We start from the raw sequence: 9,349 nt of genomic DNA, 5'->3' as shown, positions 1-9,349 counted from the left end.
TCACATCAGATCTTATCTGATTGGGCAAAAGACCAATGAGTGAAGAAGAAATAAGAATATAATTGGGCTCCCAGTGTAAACACAGCCATGGAACTTCACAGTAATCCAGTCCACTAGATACCCAACTGTACCTTTTAACATTTCCAACATCCACGACACACCCAGGTAATTTGACAAATTCATTTCTCAATATCGGTCTGGAGTTCTCTTCCTCACGAACTAATTAAAAGTGCAATATGTAGCTTTGTGGGCGACCCGACCAAAATTCACGTGAGTTATAGAGATGTGTCTTCTGGTTGAACGCAAGTCTGATCTGCGCCATTTCCCTTGCTTCCCGTCCGTAAATTTAGGCATCTTTTTTTTACTCTCGGTTTTGTACACCAGCTTCAAAACAGCTGAAAAAAAATAATAAAACATTAGTTATTTAAAATATATGTCAGTGGTTCAGATGGTACAGTCATGCGATGATGGAGCTAGTTCTGCATATTGCGTCTTAGACTGCAATTACCAGAATGCTTTGCGACAGGAAGTGGAAGTGAGAACGAAAATGCTCCACTGCTTAGCAAGTGACGGGTGATAAGCGTAGCTTTCGCTAGCAACTTATTTTTTATTGTTTTATAGAATCTAAACGTGGTCAAATGTAACGTGAAGTGTTATTCAAATACGCTTTAATCTTATAACCGACGTCCCGAGTCATTACTTTAACGATAGTTATTCTATAGCCCCTTTAAAAACGTCTCATAGTACTTTTACAGTAATCCAGTCAACCAGATTCCCAACTGAACATTACCAACATCCAACTTCTCAATGAGATCATCTGTGATCTTCATCATCACTGGGACTGTATCTGCATACAGACCAACGGGTCCCTGGAATAGTTATCATTGGAAGCCAGTTGTTCAGAGAATTCTGGACAGAGCTCTATACAGACTGGGAATTAATATAGACAGACAGACACACACACAGGGAATTAATATAGACAGACAGACTGGGAATTAATATAGACAGACAGACACACACACAGGGAATTAATATAGACAGACAGACTGGGAATTAATATAGACAGACAGACTGGGAATTAATATAGACAGACAGACTGGGAATTAATATAGACAGACAGACTGGGAATTAATATAGACAGACAGACTGGGAATTAATATAGACAGACAGACTAGGAATTAATCGACAGGCAGACAGACTACGAATGAATATAGACAGGCAGACACACAGTGACGGACTGACCGAACAACCGACACACAGACCAACAGAAAGATCGCTATAGATATAAAGTGAACTAGACAGTGTAGATGCTCACCAGAACATCTGTAGGGGTTTAAGGATGTTCTCACAGGTTAGAGGAGCATGAGCAGCCTGGCTCCCTGATAGTAGACTGTAGAGGAACATACCTCCAGCATGGTCACTACCCTGATAGTAGACTGTAGAGTAACACACCTCCAGCATGGTCACTACCCTGATAGTAGACTGTAGAGTAACACACCTCCAGCATGGTCACTACCCTGATAGTAGACTGTAGAGTAACATACCTCCAGCATGGTCACTACCCTGATAGTAGACTGTAGAGTAACACACCTCCAGCATGGTCACTACCCTGATAGTAGACTGTAGAGTAACATACCTCCAGCATGGTCACTACCCTGATAGTAGACTGTAGAGTAACACACCTCCAGCATGGTCACTACCCTGATAGTAGACTGTAGAGTAACATATCTCCAGTATGGTCACTACCCTGATAGTAGACTGTAGAGTAACATAACTCCAGCATGGTCACTACCCTGATAGTAGACTGTAGAGTAACACACCTCCAGCATGGTCACTACCCTGATAGTAGACTGTAGAGTAACACACCTCCAGCATGGTCACTACCCTGATAGTAGACTGTAGAGTAACACACCTCCAGCATGGTCACTACCCTGATAGTAGACTGTAGAGTACAGTAACACACCTCCAGCATGGTCACTACCCTGATAGTAGACTGTAGAGTAACACACCTCCAGCATGGTCACTACCCTGATAGTAGACTGTAGAGTAACACACCTCCAGCATGGTCACTACCCTGATAGTAGACTGTAGAGTACAGTAACATACCTCCAGCATGGTCACTACCCTGATAGTAGACTGTAGAGTAACACACCTCCAGCATGGTCACTACCCTGATAGTAGACTGTAGAGTAACACACCTCCAGCATGGTCACTACCCTGATAGTAGACTGTAGAGTAACACACCTCCAGCATGGTCACTACCCTGATAGTAGACTGTAGAGTACAGTAATACCTCCAGCATGGTCACTACCCTGATAGTAGACTGTAGAGTAACACACCTCCAGCATGGTCACTACCCTGATAGTAGACTGTAGAGTACAGTAACACACCTCCAGCATGGTCACTACCCTGATAGTAGACTGTAGAGTAACACACCTCCAGCATGGTCACTACCCTGATAGTAGACTGTAGAGTAACACACCTCCAGCATGGTCACTACCCTGATAGTAGACTGTAGAGTAACACACCTCCAGCATGGTCACTACCCTGATAGTAGACTGTAGAGTACAGTAACACACCTCCAGCATGGTCACTACCCTGATAGTAGACTGTAGAGTAACACACCTCCAGCATGGTCACTACCCTGATAGTAGACTGTAGAGTAACATACCTCCAGCATGGTGACTACCCTGATAGTAGACTGTAGAGTACAGTAACACACCTCCAGCATGGTCACTACCCTGATAGTAGACTGTAGAGTACAGTAACATACCTCCAGCATGGTCACTACCCTGATAGTAGACTGTAGAGTAACATACCTCCAGCATGGTCACTACCCTGATAGTAGACTGTAGAGTACAGTAACATACCTCCAGCATGGTCACTACCCTGATAGTAGACTGTAGAGTAACGTACCTCCAGCATGGTCACTACCCTGATAGTAGACTGTAGAGTAACACCTCCAGCATGGTCACTACCCTGATAGTAGACTGTAGAGTACAGTAACATACCTCCAGCATGGTCACTACCCTGATAGTAGACTGTAGAGTAACACACCTCCAGCATGGTCACTACCCTGATAGTAGACTGTAGAGTAACATACCTCCAGCATGGTCACTACCCTGATAGTAGACTGTAGAGTAACACACCTCCAGCATGGTCACTACCCTGATAGTAGACTGTAGAGTAACACACCTCCAGCATGGTCACTACCCTGATAGTAGACTGTAGAGTAACATACCTCCAGCATGGTCACTACCCTGATAGTAGACTGTAGAGTACAGTAACACACCTCCAGCATGGTCACTACCCTGATTGTAGACTGTAGAGTAACACACCTCCAGCATGGTCACTACCCTGATAGTAGACTGTAGAGTAACATACCTCCAGCATGGTCACTACCCTGATAGTAGACTGTAGAGTACAGTAACACCTCCAGCATGGTCACTACCCTGATAGTAGACTGTAGAGTAACATACCTCCAGCATGGTCACTACCCTGATAGTAGACTGTAGAGTACAGTAACATACCTCCAGCATGGTCACTACCCTGATAGTAGACTGTAGAGTAACACACCTCCAGCATGGTCACTACCCTGATAGTAGACTGTAGAGTACAGTAACACACCTCCAGCATGGTCACTACCCTGATAGTAGACTGTAGAGTACAGTAACACACCTCCAGCATGGTCACTACCCTGATAGTAGACTGTAGAGTAACATACCTCCAGCATGGTCACTACCCTGATAGTAGACTGTAGAGTAACACACCTCCAGCATGGTCACTACCCTGATAGTAGACTGTAGAGTAACATATCTCCAGTATGGTCACTACCCTGATAGTAGACTGTAGAGTAACATAACTCCAGCATGGTCACTACCCTGATAGTAGACTGTAGAGTAACACACCTCCAGCATGGTCACTACCCTGATAGTAGACTGTAGAGTAACACACCTCCAGCATGGTCACTACCCTGATAGTAGACTGTAGAGTACAGTAACACACCTCCAGCATGGTCACTACCCTGATAGTAGACTGTAGAGTACAGTAACACACCTCCAGCATGGTCACTACCCTGATAGTAGACTGTAGAGTACAGTAACATACCTCCAGCATGGTCACTACCCTGATAGTAGACTGTAGAGTAACACACCTCCAGCATGGTCACTACCCTGATAGTAGACTGTAGAGTAACACACCTCCAGCATGGTCACTACCCTGATAGTAGACTGTAGAGTAACACACCTCCAGCATGGTCACTACCCTGATAGTAGACTGTAGAGTAACACACCTCCAGCATGGTCACTACCCTGATAGTAGACTGTAGAGTAACACACCTCCAGCATGGTCACTACCCTGATAGTAGACTGTAGAGTACAGTAACATACCTCCAGCATGGTCACTACCCTGATAGTAGACTGTAGAGTAACACACCTCCAGCATGGTCACTACCCTGATAGTAGACTGTAGAGTAACACACCTCCAGCATGGTCACTACCCTGATAGTAGACTGTAGAGTAACACACCTCCAGCATGGTCACTACCCTGATAGTAGACTGTAGAGTAACACACCTCCAGCATGGTCACTACCCTGATAGTAGACTGTAGAGTACAGTAACACCTCCAGCATGGTCACTACCCTGATAGTAGACTGTAGAGTAACACACCTCCAGCATGGTCACTACCCTGATAGTAGACTGTAGAGTACAGTAACATACCTCCAGCATGGTCACTACCCTGATAGTAGACTGTAGAGTAACACACCTCCAGCATGGTCACTACCCTGATAGTAGACTGTAGAGTACAGTAACACACCTCCAGCATGGTCACTACCCTAATAGTAGACTGTAGAGTAACATACCTCCAGCATGGTCACTACCCTGATAGTAGACTGTAGAGTAACACACCTCCAGCATGGTCACTACCCTGATAGTAGACTGTAGAGTAACATATCTCCAGCATGGTCACTACCCTGATAGTAGACTGTAGAGTAACATAACTCCAGCATGGTCACTACCCTGATAGTAGACTGTAGAGTAACACACCTCCAGCATGGTCACTACCCTGATAGTAGACTGTAGAGTAACACACCTCCAGCATGGTCACTACCCTGATAGTAGACTGTAGAGTAACACACCTCCAGCATGGTCACTACCCTGATAGTAGACTGTAGAGTACAGTAACATACCTCCAGCATGGTCACTACCCTGATAGTAGACTGTAGAGTAACATAACTCCAGCATGGTCACTACCCTGATAGTAGACTGTAGAGTAACATAACTCCAGCATGGTCACTACCCTGATAGTAGACTGTAGAGTAACACACCTCCAGCATGGTCACTACCCTGATAGTAGACTGTAGAGTAACACACCTCCAGCATGGTCACTACCCTGATAGTAGACTGTAGAGTACAGTAACACACCTCCAGCATGGTCACTACCCTGATAGTAGACTGTAGAGTAACACACCTCCAGCATGGTCACTACCCTGATAGTAGACTGTAGAGTAACACACCTCCAGCATGGTCACTACCCTGATAGTAGACTGTAGAGTACAGTAACATACCTCCAGCATGGTCACTACCCTGATAGTAGACTGTAGAGTAACACACCTCCAGCATGGTCACTACCCTGATAGTAGACTGTAGAGTACAGTAACATACCTCCAGCATGGTCACTACCCTGATAGTAGACTGTAGAGTAAAGTAACATACCTCCAGCATGGTCACTACCCTGATAGTAGACTGTAGAGTACAGTAACATACCTCCAATATGGTCACTACCCTGATAGTAGACTGTAGAGTAACACACCTCCAGCATGGTCACTACCCTGATAGTAGACTGTAGAGTACAGTAACATACCTCCAGCATGGTCACTACCCTGATAGTAGACTGTAGAGTAACATAACTCCAGCATGGTCACTACCCTGATAGTAGACTGTAGAGTAACATAACTCCAGCATGGTCACTACCCTGATAGTAGACTGTAGAGTAACACACCTCCAGCATGGTCACTACCCTGATAGTAGACTGTAGAGTAACACACCTCCAGCATGGTCACTACCCTGATAGTAGACTGTAGAGTACAGTAACACACCTCCAGCATGGTCACTACCCTGATAGTAGACTGTAGAGTAACACACCTCCAGCATGGTCACTACCCTGATAGTAGACTGTAGAGTAACACACCTCCAGCATGGTCACTACCCTGATAGTAGACTGTAGAGTACAGTAACATACCTCCAGCATGGTCACTACCCTGATAGTAGACTGTAGAGTAACACACCTCCAGCATGGTCACTACCCTGATAGTAGACTGTAGAGTACAGTAACATACCTCCAGCATGGTCACTACCCTGATAGTAGACTGTAAAGTAACACACCTCCAGCATGGTCACTACCCTGATAGTAGACTGTAGAGTACAGTAATACCTCCAGCATGGTCACTACCCTGATAGTAGACTGTAGAGTAACACACCTCCAGCATGGTCACTACCCTGATAGTAGACTGTAGAGTACAGTAACACACCTCCAGCATGGTCACTACCCTGATAGTAGACTGTAGAGTAACACACCTCCAGCATGGTCACTACCCTGATAGTAGACTGTAGAGTAACACACCTCCAGCATGGTCACTACCCTGATAGTAGACTGTAGAGTAACACACCTCCAGCATGGTCACTACCCTGATAGTAGACTGTAGAGTACAGTAACACACCTCCAGCATGGTCACTACCCTGATAGTAGACTGTAGAGTAACACACCTCCAGCATGGTCACTACCCTGATAGTAGACTGTAGAGTAACATACCTCCAGCATGGTGACTACCCTGATAGTAGACTGTAGAGTACAGTAACACACCTCCAGCATGGTCACTACCCTGATAGTAGACTGTAGAGTACAGTAACATACCTCCAGCATGGTCACTACCCTGATAGTAGACTGTAGAGTAACATACCTCCAGCATGGTCACTACCCTGATAGTAGACTGTAGAGTACAGTAACATACCTCCAGCATGGTCACTACCCTGATAGTAGACTGTAGAGTAACGTACCTCCAGCATGGTCACTACCCTGATAGTAGACTGTAGAGTAACACCTCCAGCATGGTCACTACCCTGATAGTAGACTGTAGAGTACAGTAACATACCTCCAGCATGGTCACTACCCTGATAGTAGACTGTAGAGTAACACACCTCCAGCATGGTCACTACCCTGATAGTAGACTGTAGAGTAACATACCTCCAGCATGGTCACTACCCTGATAGTAGACTGTAGAGTAACACACCTCCAGCATGGTCACTACCCTGATAGTAGACTGTAGAGTAACACACCTCCAGCATGGTCACTACCCTGATAGTAGACTGTAGAGTAACACACCTCCAGCATGGTCACTACCCTGATAGTAGACTGTAGAGTACAGTAACACACCTCCAGCATGGTCACTACCCTGATTGTAGACTGTAGAGTAACACACCTCCAGCATGGTCACTACCCTGATAGTAGACTGTAGAGTAACATACCTCCAGCATGGTCACTACCCTGATAGTAGACTGTAGAGTACAGTAACACCTCCAGCATGGTCACTACCCTGATAGTAGACTGTAGAGTAACATACCTCCAGCATGGTCACTACCCTGATAGTAGACTGTAGAGTACAGTAACATACCTCCAGCATGGTCACTACCCTGATAGTAGACTGTAGAGTAACACACCTCCAGCATGGTCACTACCCTGATAGTAGACTGTAGAGTACAGTAACACACCTCCAGCATGGTCACTACCCTGATAGTAGACTGTAGAGTACAGTAACACACCTCCAGCATGGTCACTACCCTGATAGTAGACTGTAGAGTAACATACCTCCAGCATGGTCACTACCCTGATAGTAGACTGTAGAGTAACACACCTCCAGCATGGTCACTACCCTGATAGTAGACTGTAGAGTAACATATCTCCAGTATGGTCACTACCCTGATAGTAGACTGTAGAGTAACATAACTCCAGCATGGTCACTACCCTGATAGTAGACTGTAGAGTAACACACCTCCAGCATGGTCACTACCCTGATAGTAGACTGTAGAGTAACACACCTCCAGCATGGTCACTACCCTGATAGTAGACTGTAGAGTACAGTAACACACCTCCAGCATGGTCACTACCCTGATAGTAGACTGTAGAGTACAGTAACACACCTCCAGCATGGTCACTACCCTGATAGTAGACTGTAGAGTACAGTAACATACCTCCAGCATGGTCACTACCCTGATAGTAGACTGTAGAGTAACACACCTCCAGCATGGTCACTACCCTGATAGTAGACTGTAGAGTACAGTAATACCTCCAGCATGGTCACTACCCTGATAGTAGACTGTAGAGTAACACACCTCCAGCATGGTCACTACCCTGATAGTAGACTGTAGAGTACAGTAACACACCTCCAGCATGGTCACTACCCTGATAGTAGACTGTAGAGTAAAGTAACATACCTCCAGCATGGTCACTACCCTGATAGTAGACTGTAGAGTACAGTAACATACCTCCAATATGGTCACTACCCTGATAGTAGACTGTAGAGTAACACACCTCCAGCATGGTCACTACCCTGATAGTAGACTGTAGAGTACAGTAACATACCTCCAGCATGGTCACTACCCTGATAGTAGACTGTAGAGTAACATAACTCCAGCATGGTCACTACCCTGATAGTAGACTGTAGAGTAACATAACTCCAGCATGGTCACTACCCTGATAGTAGACTGTAGAGTAACACACCTCCAGCATGGTCACTACCCTGATAGTAGACTGTAGAGTAACACACCTCCAGCATGGTCACTACCCTGATAGTAGACTGTAGAGTACAGTAACACACCTCCAGCATGGTCACTACCCTGATAGTAGACTGTAGAGTAACACACCTCCAGCATGGTCACTACCCTGATAGTAGACTGTAGAGTAACACACCTCCAGCATGGTCACTACCCTGATAGTAGACTGTAGAGTACAGTAACATACCTCCAGCATGGTCACTACCCTGATAGTAGACTGTAGAGTAACACACCTCCAGCATGGTCACTACCCTGATAGTAGACTGTAGAGTACAGTAACATACCTCCAGCATGGTCACTACCCTGATAGTAGACTGTAGAGTAACACACCTCCAGCATGGTCACTACCCTGATAGTAGACTGTAGAGTACAGTAACACACCTCCAGCATGGTCACTACCCTGATAGTAGACTGTAGAGTAACACACCTCCAGCATGGTCACTACCCTGATAGTAGACTGTAGAGTAACACACCTCCAGCATGGTCACTACCCTGATAGTAGACTGTAGAGTAACACACCT

The sequence above is a fragment of the Oncorhynchus mykiss genome, unplaced genomic scaffold, assembly GCF_013265735.2.
Source record: "Oncorhynchus mykiss isolate Arlee unplaced genomic scaffold, USDA_OmykA_1.1 un_scaffold_212, whole genome shotgun sequence".
Classification (NCBI taxonomy): domain Eukaryota; kingdom Metazoa; phylum Chordata; class Actinopteri; order Salmoniformes; family Salmonidae; genus Oncorhynchus; species Oncorhynchus mykiss.
This window is presented reverse-complemented; position numbering follows the sequence as displayed.